The sequence below is a fragment of the Mus caroli genome, unplaced genomic scaffold, assembly GCF_900094665.2.
Source record: "Mus caroli unplaced genomic scaffold, CAROLI_EIJ_v1.1 scaffold_15466_1, whole genome shotgun sequence".
Taxonomy (NCBI): Eukaryota; Metazoa; Chordata; class Mammalia; order Rodentia; family Muridae; genus Mus; species Mus caroli.
The window spans coordinates 19456-32686 of record NW_018388644.1 but is presented as its reverse complement, the minus strand read 5'-3'; the positions used below and the strand labels follow the sequence as shown (position 1 = coordinate 32686).

General features: G+C 41.7%; 1 pseudogene; it reads right to left on the bottom strand.

The window, feature by feature from the left end:
• Positions 1 to 11243: 11243 nt before the first annotated feature.
• On the bottom strand, positions 11244 to 11740 carry LOC110287714 (annotated as a pseudogene).
• Positions 11741 to 13231: the final 1491 nt, after the last annotated feature.

The window sequence follows — 13231 nt, the reverse complement described above, 5'->3', positions numbered from 1 at the left end:
GTTGTGGTTAGCTGGCGAGTGTCAGCCGACCCTGTGCCCTAGCTAACCCGGTGCTGGTCTGACCAGAAGAGGCTTGTCTACTCTCTCTTTTTAATGTACTCTCTTCTCTTTAATGTTTTAATGGGTCTCTGTTTCTATATTTCTGTCTCTCTGTGCGTCTTTCTCGCCCTCTCTCAATCTCTCCCTCACCCTCCCCACCTCTTTCTCTCTCATACATGATCCACTATCCCTCTTAGCTAATCCAGATCCACATCCAAAAGGATAGTAGCATTCACAGTGTCCTCTGCCCTACAACTTCAATGAAGAAACTCAAGAAAGACCTCCACAGAGATCTTCAAAGTAATCTATGAAAGACACTGACCCAACTGAGTATCTTCTAGCCCCACTCCTGAAATTTTAGGATGACAGTAAATGCTAACTACCACTGAAAGCTCCCTGCTATCGAAGGAGTGCCCATGACTGTTTGTGACCATCACTTGTGCTCCTGTCCACAGCCTCAGACAGCTGGACCTTCAGAGAAAGAACTCAGTTCAGAAGCAGCCCACCCAGCTATTCACTTTCCCACTTCCCTGATTCTCAAGCATAGAACTCTTTGGTGTCAATCAGTGACATTTAAATTCATGAGAAATGTAGTGAAATTAGTAACATGGTCTATTCTGACTCAGGACAGGCTTGCTTGTCACCTTCTCTTCTCCTTCCAGTCAAAGTGGCATCAGAGGTGAGTGAGTCACCAAGTGAGACAGGAACAGATGTAGGGGCAGAGCTCTGAGCTGCTTTTTACCCCAAAACAACTGTACATTTTCATCTGTCATTTGACTGTCTATGATCAGGTTTAAAAGCAGGGTGTATTCCTCCCAGGTCAAGAAGTCACAAAAGGAAATGCAGGAGGCAGGAAGACATGGCTTATGGACAGAAAGAAATCTACTTGCTTTCTCATGGTCTCTACCTTCCCCTATAATGTTCATCTGACTGCCTGAGATATTATGTAACTCCCCAAATCTGACCAAACCTGTAAAAATCAGAAAGATTACAGAGAATACAACTGAGAGTTACATCAGGTGGCTCAGGAAAAGTCTGAGATTTTATTGCACCCACACAAACTAGAAAACATTTTCTTCAGCTCACCAGAAAACCAAAAGACTCTACCACGAAGTTTAATGAAAATCCACTCAGCAGAGGATGGAATTTGTAACATATAGTCCTGTGGATGCTGGTGGTAGAGCTATGGAGGAGGTAGGCATGAAGTCCCTATTGTTAATAATAATGTGCAGGTAATCATGTTTTCATGAGGATCCTGGAGACTACTGTCAATAAGCCAAATACAACTATATAGATGGGTGAGGGTAGGCAGCAGTTTGTTCCTGGGTATAAATAAGAGTCTAAGATGTTATTAATGGGGCATTAAATCCTGTCATCAAAAGATGAAAAAAAAAGCTACTTCTAAAGCCACTTCTTATATCAAAAGAGGACAGAAGAGCCTGTTCAAGAGCAAGCCACAGTGTCTCTCTAGGATAGGAAACAACTACATATCCCAATTAGAGGTCCCAGTGAAGCTTAGTGGGAATGTACTTGGATACCATACACATGGACACACAAAATATTACTGAACTTTACACTCATGTGTTCACTAAAACTGAGTCTGAGATACCCATATTCCTCCATTAAAGGGAATAAACTAGTTCTGATGTAAACAGGAATGGACCCTCAACCCAATTCCTGACCCAGACCTGGGCTGGAAAGTTTTGGCTTGGGATAACAAGGGTAGTCAATTTCAACCTAGGTGTCCACGTGGGTGTTTTGGTTCATTAACTCAAGAGGAAATGGGTATTCATTGTCTACTTCTGTGTTTAGGTGGTTAAAATCATGAAGGAATCAAATTTACTCTCAACTACCAATGGTGTTGGTTCTGTCATTTCTGCCGGCACTCATTGGGTTCCAGTTTCAGCACTGACAAAGTCCTAAGTCATTAACTGTGGCACTGGTTGAAGTAGACTTTCCTTCAGACCACGTGAGAGGCTCAGATGATCTGGCTACCATATGGAGATTGTACAATGAGTCTCAGGTTCACAAGTTAATGTTCCCTTCTGTGAGTGTGGAGTTGTCACTTGTAATGTTGGCTTTAGAGGGCAGTGATTTGCAGGCAGGATGGAGAGACGATGGCCCTCTGTAGAATCTCCGATTCTTGCAAAGATCGTTTTCATCTAGTAATGTCTCTCTTAACTCCACCCCTAATAAATACCCTTAAGAGACTAGACAAAAGTGACTCAGGCAAATGCAGGAGGACATGAGTTCTACAGTATGATGACCCACATGTGCTAGATGGGAGAAACAATCCATGTCACATGTGTGCTGGGCCTCAGTGCTTGATGTTATAGACAATGGAGCTGAAGGCAAAGCTCCCTTGACACTCCTTATTCTTGCTGACACACTGCCTGCCTGGACCCAAAGAATTCTGTGTCCTTCCAGTTGCACTGATCTTCAGTCTGTAGCCTAGGCCAGCAACTTTTAAGATTTTAATATTAAAAGCTCTCTTACCAGTGGGACTGAAAAAACTTCATTTTAATATTCCTGAGGAGCACTCCCACCTGTCATCATGATTTTATTTGTATACAGAAATCCTACATGAGACTAGAATTCAGGTAACTATGCAGGGTGGATCATAACAAACATGAGGTGTTTAAAATCAGTGAGTTTCTGAGCAGATAGATCCCTCTGTTAGATGAAAGATATACTGGGAGGCACAAAGCAAAGACAAGTCATTTATGTTGCAGAAGTGACAGTAGCACACAAGAAAACAAATGATATACTGTCTAGTATGTGGAATGCTGCAAAAAATGTTCAAATACATGTGCCTTAGTTCTAGAGTCAAATATCACTGTCCATTTGATTTTTGGTCCTGCACATGATAACCTTTCAAGCTATGAATGACTAAGATTAAAATCAGCTCTTCCATGTTCCACAGACAGCTGAGAACACCTCTGGGGTAAAGACAGAAGATATGTGACTACAGACAGATTACTCATGCTCACATCTGCTTCCCATGGTCTGTGTGAGCCTGAGCAGAGCAAGCACTGTGTATGATTCAGGAAAGTCTTCTCCTTTACATTCCAGGAGGAGTGATAACACATGATTTCATCTGTAGTAGGTAGGATGGGGAATCCTGGAGTTCTTCAGAGATTCTCCAGAAACAGGAGTTCTTTTGTGTATTAGTTTCCTAGACATAAGACACACGGTGAGTGAATATTGAAATCTCTATAATGTCACTTTAAACATGTACAAGACATAAGCTTGGGTCAGGACAGCTGTCTAGATGAGCAGCATCTGTTACAATTTGCCTGAAGGAGAGACTACATTAGACTTACTCAGTGAAGACACTGCAGTTTCAGGAGGACATATGTCTTCTATTCCTCCTCTGGGAATCTTGACTATTTTGTGAAGTTTTATAAGCCATCAGAGAAATTGACCAATGACTTGGGCACCTTAGCAGCTGTGCTCCTTTTGCTGAGACTCAGAAGGACATGTCCTGGAGGTCTAACTTGAGACTTTTATGGCCATGCACTGCCTGGTTCCATGATCTAGCAAATTCAGACAGCTAGTAAATCAGTCTATTCAGTTAACTCTAACAGTTCATGTTCCACCTCTGCCCACACACTTCCAGAAAAACTTGAACTCAGAAGTCTGTGATACTGACCAGGATCCAGGACAGCCTAGTGGTCTCCCTTCTAGTTAGACTTGATATTTCCCCCAGCCAGACCATACTTGAAACCCAAAGGACTTTCTTGGTCCATATTTATGGTGAGGGACAAAATTTAAGCTTATTCTAATTCTTTGACTGAGATATACTACTACACATCCTCCTCTCAGCAGGACAATTTTAGAACAAAAATTCTAATATTACAATTTTCCTACACTGGGTATGTCCTCACAAAACACTCAAACCAAGTGTGGACATGACAAAACTGACAGGTAGTTAGCAAATCCAGACATGTTTCCCATGTTTTACTAAGTAGAAACACCACATGAAACACCCAGAGATCAAAAAGGGTGTGGACGGTTTACATGGTGAAAGTCATGAGTTTTTTGCTTTCTAAATCAGAATCTGCATTTGTATGGTAAAAACGTGTTTTCATCAGGGTGGCATTCTGAAACACTAGGCATCTTTTGTTGGACATTGTCTCTCTGACACTGTATGCAGGCCCCAGAACACTGATTGGTAGCTTTTACAAAATGTGCAAGTTCATCCCTTTCAATTGTACTTTCCCCTTTGTATCAGTAAAAGTCTGCAATATACTCTGTCACATTAAGTACAAATTGAATATCTTCTTCAGCTGTATTGAACAACAGTGATCCAATAGTAAGTTGGACATTGGAGATGGACCATTGAAAGTCAGGCTAGGACCTGAAGAGATGACTTAGTGGTTGAGTGAAATAGCTCTTCTTTCAGAGGACATGGGTTCCCAGCATATACATGACATGTCACCACTTCCTGGAACTACAGTCCTAGGAAACCCTCTTCTAAGCTCTGCTGGCACTACATACAGTTAACACAAAATAACACATGCTGACATAACACTCATAAGTGTAAATAAACCTTCCCCATCCTACCTTCAGTGATTCTGAATATGTCCTTTACTTTATACTGAAATATGTTCTCAGGTCTCTGAATAGACTACACCTGATTGCAATTCAGATCTCTGCTCACTCGCAAATGCTCACTCAAGAGCATTGTGGGGTACAGGGAAGCTTACCATAACTCGTCATCTAGAATCCTTATTTCATCTCTTTTTCTTATTAGATATTTTCTTTACTTACATTTCAAATGTTATCCCCTCTCCTGGTTTCTCCTCCAAAAGCCCCTTATACAATCCCCCTCCTCCCGCTCACCAAAGCAGCTACTCCACATTCCCTGTCCTGGCATTCAGGGACTACACTGGGGCATTGAGCCTTCACAAGACCAAGGGACTCTCCTCCCGTTGATTTCATAAGATTTATATTATTCCATTGTGTCTGTGCTTCATTACAATGTGAATTCAAGAGACCTCTGAGGACGGGATACTATGTGAAATTTCCTGGGGCTGGAGATAGTTGAGGTTGCGAATTCTCCTAAGATGATTGCTGGAAACTGAACTCAGGACTTCTAGGAGAACTACAAGTACTCATAACCACTGACGCATCCTTCTGTCACATTTCTGTTACCTTTATGATTCCAGTTGGCCCTTGACTCTAACTTCTAGATGACAATCTGCTTTACAGTCCATTGTAATTAGAGCTTTTTGAAGACAGAAATTTGCCTGCCTTTCTGGGAAGATCTAGTGCCTGGCAAACTCTCAATATGTGGGTGAACAAATGAATGAATGAATGAATGAATGAATGAATGAATGAATATACCAATTCACTGCCTTTAGAGGCAGATCAGGTTGTAGCTTAGTGGGAGATTGATTAGTTGCCATAAACAAGTCCCTGATAGCACACACACAATAATTGAGCTATACTCTCATCTTCACTGAATCTGAGATGCTCCTATTCCTCCACCACCAAGAATAACCTTGTTCTATTGCAAACACTAATGGCCCCTCAAGATCATTCCTGTTGCAATGCAGGAAAAGAAATTTTTGGCTTGAGATATCAAAGGCTGCCAATTTCAACTAACCTGTGACTGTGAGAGCTTTGGGCTATGAACAGCAAGACATTTTCATGGTCTATGAACTGGGAGTTCATGGTCTACTCTTTCATGTAGGTAGTTACAGTCATAAAGGTACCAAATTTACCCTCAGCTAATATTCAATTTTGTTTTGTCATTTCTGTTGGCACTCACTTGGCTCCAGGTTCAATATTTATAAAATACTAAGCCATTCATTGTGACACTGTATAAAATGAGAGTTATGTTCACAGTTTTTAAGATACAAACAGCCTGTGTATGTGAGAGGCTTTAATGATTTCACCACGATAACAAGTTTGTATATTGAATTTTAGGCTCACAAGTTAATGTCACCTTCTTTTGAAGTCATTTACTTTGAAGAACTTGGGTAACAGAGCTATTTAGGTAACAGGGAAATGATGGTCCCCTGGGGTCCTCTGATACTTGCAAAGACCTCTTTCATCCAGGATTGTTCTCTCTGACCTCCACCCCCAATACATTCTCTTAGGAAACTAGACAGAAGATGACTCAGTCAGATGAGGGTGGAGCTCAGTTCCCTTAGATGATGGACTTCTTGTGCTGGGTGAGACAATAAGTCTTTATCACATGTGAGCTGAGCTGCAGAGATGGATGGTACAGGCATGGGAGTTGAAGTTGGTGTCCCAATGTCTCTCAATTCCTGTGACACTACAATCCTGTGTCTCTCTAGCTTCACTGATCAATACTGATTAGCCTAGGCCAGTGTTCTGCCAAGTTTTACTGTTCAAAGCTGTCTTACAGAATAAAACTTCCCATAAAGTTTCCTGTGCAGCACCTACAGACTGTCTAAAGAATTTGATGTGTAAACAAAATTCTCACACATCAGATCTGGTGTATGACTGGAATTCAGTCAGCTACCCATGTTGAACCATAATATGGTCTGATATTTCCAGGTGTTTGATGGTGACTGACATGAGCCACAGGGCCTCAAAGGCAAAGGATGAAGCTCAGAATGATCTAGGAGAATGAAGAGTTAGGGCTACATTCAAGCTTAAAACAGACCCACTGTTTTTAACCACTGTCCTATAATGCCTTTTGTCAAACAGGTAGCACTATGAGAGATATTTTCTGAAATGCAGATGGCTGGTTTATTTCTTTAAAAATTTTTGTTTAGTTATTTTGATTATATGTTTATCTCTACACAGCATGCATGCCTGGTGTCCACAAAATTCAGTCCACACTGGGTCCCATAGAACTGGATTTGCAGATATTTATGAGCTTCCATGGGAGGTCTAGAAAGTGAACTTGGATCTTCTACAAGAGCTCCCTGTGACCTGAAACATGGAGACAGATCTCCAGCACTCCTACCTGGATGCTTTCAGAAACATATCTGACTGGGAGAAGGTAGAGAACAAGAAATTGATGAAACTATGTCTGGAAGAGATGGATGTTGTCTGTAGATCTAGAATAGGGGTTTCAATGATCTCCATATTACAGCATTGTTTCTAATATCCAATATCTGAAGTCAATCCCTGTGAGAATTATTTCTCTAAAGGGAACAATTTGGTATGGTGAGAGAAAGATGCAGAAGCTGTTTGAAATCAAGGATTCTCTGAGCAGAGAGAGCCTTGTGTTAGATGTAGAATCTATGAAAGTGGAGTGTGAAGCAAAACAGGGTTATTTTACTTTCCAGATTAGTGATAGAGGCATACCAGAAAACATTATTTCCTCTCTAGAGTGTGAATTCTACAGTAATTCTCCAGAGACAGATGTATTAGTTCTGAAGTCAAATCTTACTGTTCATTTTTTTTTCTTCCTGAACAAGATGTTCCATTATGCTATGGATGACCAAGATTAACATCAGCTCCTCCCTGCTCCACAGACAGCTGAGAAGGCCACAGGGTAGAGACAGTAGATATGTGACTGCAGACAGATTACTCATGCTTCACGTCAGCTTCTCATGGTCTGTGTGAGCCAAAGCAAAGAGACAGCCTTGTATCAGACTCAGGATTTATTGAAAGGGACACAACAAAGCCTTACCTTTACATTCCATGAGGAGTGAGAGTGGCACACTAGATAACACATGATTTCATCAGTAGTAGATAGGATGGGAAGTCCTGGAATTCTGCAGAAATTTGCAAAGACAAGAGTTCTTCCTGTATATTACTTTCCTTTGGGAAAATTTGTAGCTATTGAATTTTACACTGTTTATAGGTTAAAATGTGAACAACACCTAACCTTGGCACCAGACATCTGCCTAGATGAGCAGCATTTGTTCTTATTTGCCTGAAGGAGAGACAGCCCTAGCCTTAATCCCTGATGACACGGAGATGTCAGGAGGATCTGTCCTCTGTTCCTCCCCTTGGGAATCTTGCCTATTCTGTGCAGTGTCATAAGTCCATCAGAACAGTTGCCTGGTGAACTGAGCATGTGTGCAGCTGTGCCAAGTCAGGAGATGCACAGTGACTGATAGAGACTGTCTCTCACAGCAGTTCACAGGCTGCTATCATGACCTAGGAGACTCAGAATGGTAATAAATAAGTTGGCTCTGTTAGCTCTAAAAGGTCATGTTCCAACCCTGCCCTGACTCTCCCAAAGTGACTTGAAGTCAAAAGTCTGGAATATTGACCTACGGTCAGAATCTCCTAATGTTCTCCCTTCTAATAAGACTTGATAGTTCCCTTAGACCCACCATACCTGAAGCACAAATACCTTTCTTAGGGCTAAATTTATGGTGAGAAAACCACATACTCTGGGCTTATTCTGATTGTTTCACTGAGTTAAGTTGCCACATAGCCTATGCTAGGCAGGATGAATTCAGAAGAAAAAGTTCTGATATAGCAGTTTGCCTACACTGGGTGTGCCCTGCACTAAATACTTAAGCCAAATGTGGGCAAAACAAATTCTAACAGTGAGTAGGCAAGTCCAGACATAATGATATTGGTTTACAAGTTAGAAACACTGCACTGGACACACAAAAGTAAAAAACAAATACATGGATGGTTTTCATGGAAAGGCACATGGATTTCTTTGGTTTCAACCTCAGCATATTTGATTTTCATGAAAAAATATGTGTTTTCATCATGGTGACATTCTGAAACTTTAGGGAATCCATTGCTGCATATTATCTCTCTGGCACTGTGTGCAGGTCCGAACACATTGATTGGTTACTATTACAAACTGTGCAACTTCAATCCTCTCTGCCACAGTTACCCTTATGTATCAGTAAAAGTTTTTAATATGTTCTGGCATAATAATAACAACTTGAACATCTTCCCCTTCAGCTTCATTGAGCAACAGTGATCCAATAGTAAGTTGACCATTTTGGGGAGAAGAGCCTTGAAAGTGAGGCTAGGACCTGAGGAGATGACTTAGTGTTTGAGGGCACTGGCTATTCTTTCAAATGATATGGATTTCCAGCACATATCTACAGGCATGTCACCACTGCCTGTAATTGCAGTCCTAGTAATCTTGGACCCTCTTCTGGGCTCTTCTGGCACTATATACAGTTAACACAAAAGAACACATGCAGGTATAACAACCACAACTATGAATGAATCTTTAAATATTCTTTTAAAAGGGAAGGTAGAATAAAGAAAGTGGAATCTTGGGTAGGAGAGTAGGGCCCTAGGTCTTTTGAAGTTGTGTTTTCTGCTTCAATGTGTGCATCCAGGTGTGTCTATAGAACTCAATGGACAAAAGCTACGTTTATGGCCTCTTTTCAATCAGTGATCCTAAATGTCTTTTACTCTGTATTGAAATCTGTTCTCAGATTCTAAATAGACTATATCTGATTGCAATTCAGAACTCTGTTCTCACTCAAGAGTGTTTGTGGGGGAAAAGAATGCCTACCCAATCTCTTCCTGTAGAGTACCTGCATCATCTTTTAATCATTTCATTTTATAAGATTAATATTATTTGTATGTGTGTTGTGCTTCTGTATGTGAGTTCAAGAGCCCTCTAAGAACAGGGAACTGTGTGGCATCTCCTGGAGCTGGAGATAGTTAAGGTTTTGCTGTCTCCTAAGATTGTTGCTGAGAACTGAATTTGTGTCATCTGGAAGAACCACAAGTTCTCTTAAGCACTAAGCCATCTCCCCATTCTTTCTTTAATGTTTCAATGCTCTATGGCTTTGTGGCTCCAGGAAACCCTTTACTTTGCCTTCTAGAATCAAGTGTGCTTTTCAATGCATTGAAACTAGAACTTTGTGAAGACAGGAAACTGCCAGATTTTTTAAATTTAATTTATGTTATTTATTTACATTCTAGTCATTGCCATCCTCAGTGCCCCATCCCACAGTTCCTCATCCCATTACTCCCCCTCATTGCCTCCAACAGGGTGCTTTTACCCTCACCAGGTCTTCCTTGTGGCCTCAAGGCTCTAGAGTAATAAGCTCATCTTTCCAACCACTCCCACCCACCCCACCTACCTCATTGCCCTAGCATTCCCCTACACTATGGCATTGAGTCCCCACAGGACCAAAGGGCTCCCCTCCCATTGATGCCAGATAAGCTAATCCATGTCTACATATGCAGCTGGAGCCATGGGTCCCTTCATGTGAATGCTTTTGTGGGTGATTTAGTCCTTGGAAGCTTTGGTGTGGTTAGTTGATATTGTTGCTTCTCCTGTGGGGTTGCTAAGCCCTTGAGCATCTGCATTCCTTCCCCTAAGTCCTCCATTGGGCTGCACAAGCTTAGTTCCATGGTTGGCTGTGTGCATCCACACTGTATTGGTCAGGATCTGCCAGAGCCCCTCAAGGAACAGTGACACCAGACTCCTGTCAGAAAGTGCTTCTGGACATCAGCAATAGTGTCTGAGTTTGGTGTCTTGATTTTGGATGGAACCCTAGGTGGGGAAGTCTCTGGATGACCTTTTCTTCAGTCTCTGCTCCATTCTTTGTCTCCGCATTTCCTTTTAACATTTAATATTTTTGAGATTGATGGGTGGCCCCATCCCTCAACTGAGGGCCTTGAATATCCATTGGGTATGGTCTTTACAAATTCTCACTCCCCTTTGTTGAGTGTTTGGCTGATGTCATCCCTGTTGAGTCCTGGGAACCTCTTAGGTCCCTGGAGTCTGGGACTTTCTAGTGGCTAGCCACAGTTCCGTATCCCCACTGCAACACGACTTTATTCAATATCCTGACCCACTGTACTTTTCCACCATTTACTCACACACCTCATCCTGCCCCCTTTTCCCTCACCCCTCTCTCACTTCCAGAGTCCATCCTCCCTCTACCTACGCCTTTCCCCTTTTGAGTAGGACTGAAGCATACAAACTTTGGTCTTTAGTCGTCTTTGGTTTCCTATGGTTGTATCATGGGCACTGAGAGGTTTGTTTGTTTGTTTGTTTGTTTGTTTGTTTGTTTGTTTGTTTTAGCTAATATCCCCATATCAGTAATTTATACCATGTGTTTTCTTTTTTCTTCTTATTTAGTTTTTATACATAATCATAAACTTAACTTTGCAATCCAGTTAGACTTGCAGGGGAATGCGGAAAATATGGAACCCAAAGAACTTCAGTGAGAGCAGAGATTACAGGACATTGTGAGCAGATGGGGTAGGGACGCTCTCCCGAGCTATGGAAGGAATGGTTTGATGAGTAAAACGCCCGCAAATCAAAAGAAATTAGAGTTGTCCACAGTCAGAAATGGTGATCTTCTTGCTGGTCTTGCCATTCCTGGACCCAAAACGTTCCATGGCTTGCACAATGTTCATGCCTTCTTTCACCTTCCCAAAGACCACATGCTTGCCATCCAGCCATTCAGTCTTGGCAGTGCATGTAAAAAACTGGGAACCATTTGTGTTTGGTCCAGCATTTGCCATGGACAAGATGCCAGAACCTGTATGCTTCAGGATGAAGTTCTCATCCTCAAATTTCTCTCTGTAGATGGACCTGCTGCCAGTGCCATTATGGTGGGTAAAGTCACCACCCTGGCACATGAATCCTGGAATAATTCTGTGAAAGGAGGAACCCTTATAGCCAAATCCGTTCTCTCCAGTGCTCAGAGCTCGAAAGTTTTCTACTGTCTTTGGAACTTTGTCTGCAAATAGCTCAAAGGAGATTTGGCCCAAGGACTGTGATGTCGAAGAACACAGTGGGGTTGACCATGGCTGCAGCAAGCGGCGAAAAGCAACAGTGGCGTCTGCAAAGCCACCATGTGTATTCTTTTGTGAATTGGTTACTTCACTCAGGATGATATTTTCTACTTCCATCAGTTTGCCTAAGAATTTCATTAATTCATTGTTTTAATAGAAATGTACCACATTTTCTGGATCCATTCCTCTGCTGAGGGACATCCGTGTTGTTTCCAACTTTATGATATCATAAATAAGGCTGATATGAACATATTGGGAAATATATTATTGATATATGTTGGAGCATCTTTTGGGTATGCCCAAGGGTGGTATAGCTGGGTCCTCAGGTAGTACTATGTCCAATCTTCTGAGGAACCACCAGACTGATTTCCAGAGTGCTTGCAATCCCAGCAACAATGGAGGAGTGTTCCTTTTTATACACATCCTTGCCAGAATCTGCTGTCACCTGAGTTTTTGATCTTAGCCATTCTGACTGGTGTGAGGTAAAAACTCATGGTCATTTTGGTTTGCATTTCTCTAATAAGTAAGGATTTGAACATTTCTTTAGCTGTCTCATGGTCATTTGAGATTCATCAGTTCAGAATTATTTGTTTAGCTCTGTACCCCATTTTTAATAGGGTTATTTGGTTCTCTGGAGTGTAACTTCTTGAGAGTTCCTTGTATATTTTCTATATTAGCTCTCTATTGAATGAAGGGCTGGTAAAGATCTTTTCCCAATATGTGGGTTGCCATTTTGTCCTATTAAGAGTGTCCTTTGACTTACAGAAGCTTTTCAATTATATGAGATCCCATTTGTCAATTATTGTTCTTAGAGCATGAGCCATTGGTATTCTGTTCAGGAAATTTTTCCTGTGTGACAATGTGTTCAAGGTTCTTTCCCACTTTCTATTCTATTAGATTCCATGCATCTGGTTTTATGTGGGGATGCTTGATCCACTTGGGATTGAGCTTTGTACAGGGAGATGAGAATGGATCAATTTGCATTCTTCTTCATTTTATTAGGTATTTTCCATATTTACATTTCCAATGCTATCACAAAAGTCCTCCCCCCACTACCCTACCCACCCATTCCCACTTTTTGGCCCTGGTGTTCCCCTGTACTGGGGCATATAAAGTTTGCATAACCAATGGGCCTCTATTTCCAGTGATGGCTGACTAGGACATCTTTTGAAACATGCAGCTACAGACAAGAGCTCCGGGGTAGTGCTTAGTTCATATTGTTGTTCCACCTATAGGGTTGCAGATCCCTTTAGCTCCTTGGGTTCTATCTCTAGCTCCTCCATTGGGGGCTCTGTGATCCGTGCAATAGCTGACAGTGAGCATCCACTTCTGTGTTTGCTAGGCCCCAGCATAGTCTCACAAGAGACAATTGTATCAGGGTCCATTCAGCAAAATCTTCCTATTGTATGCAATGGTGTCACCGTTTGGAAGCTGATTATGGGATGGATCCCTACATATGGCAATCACTAAATGGTCCATGCTTTCGTCACAGCTCCAAATTTTGTCTCTGTAACTC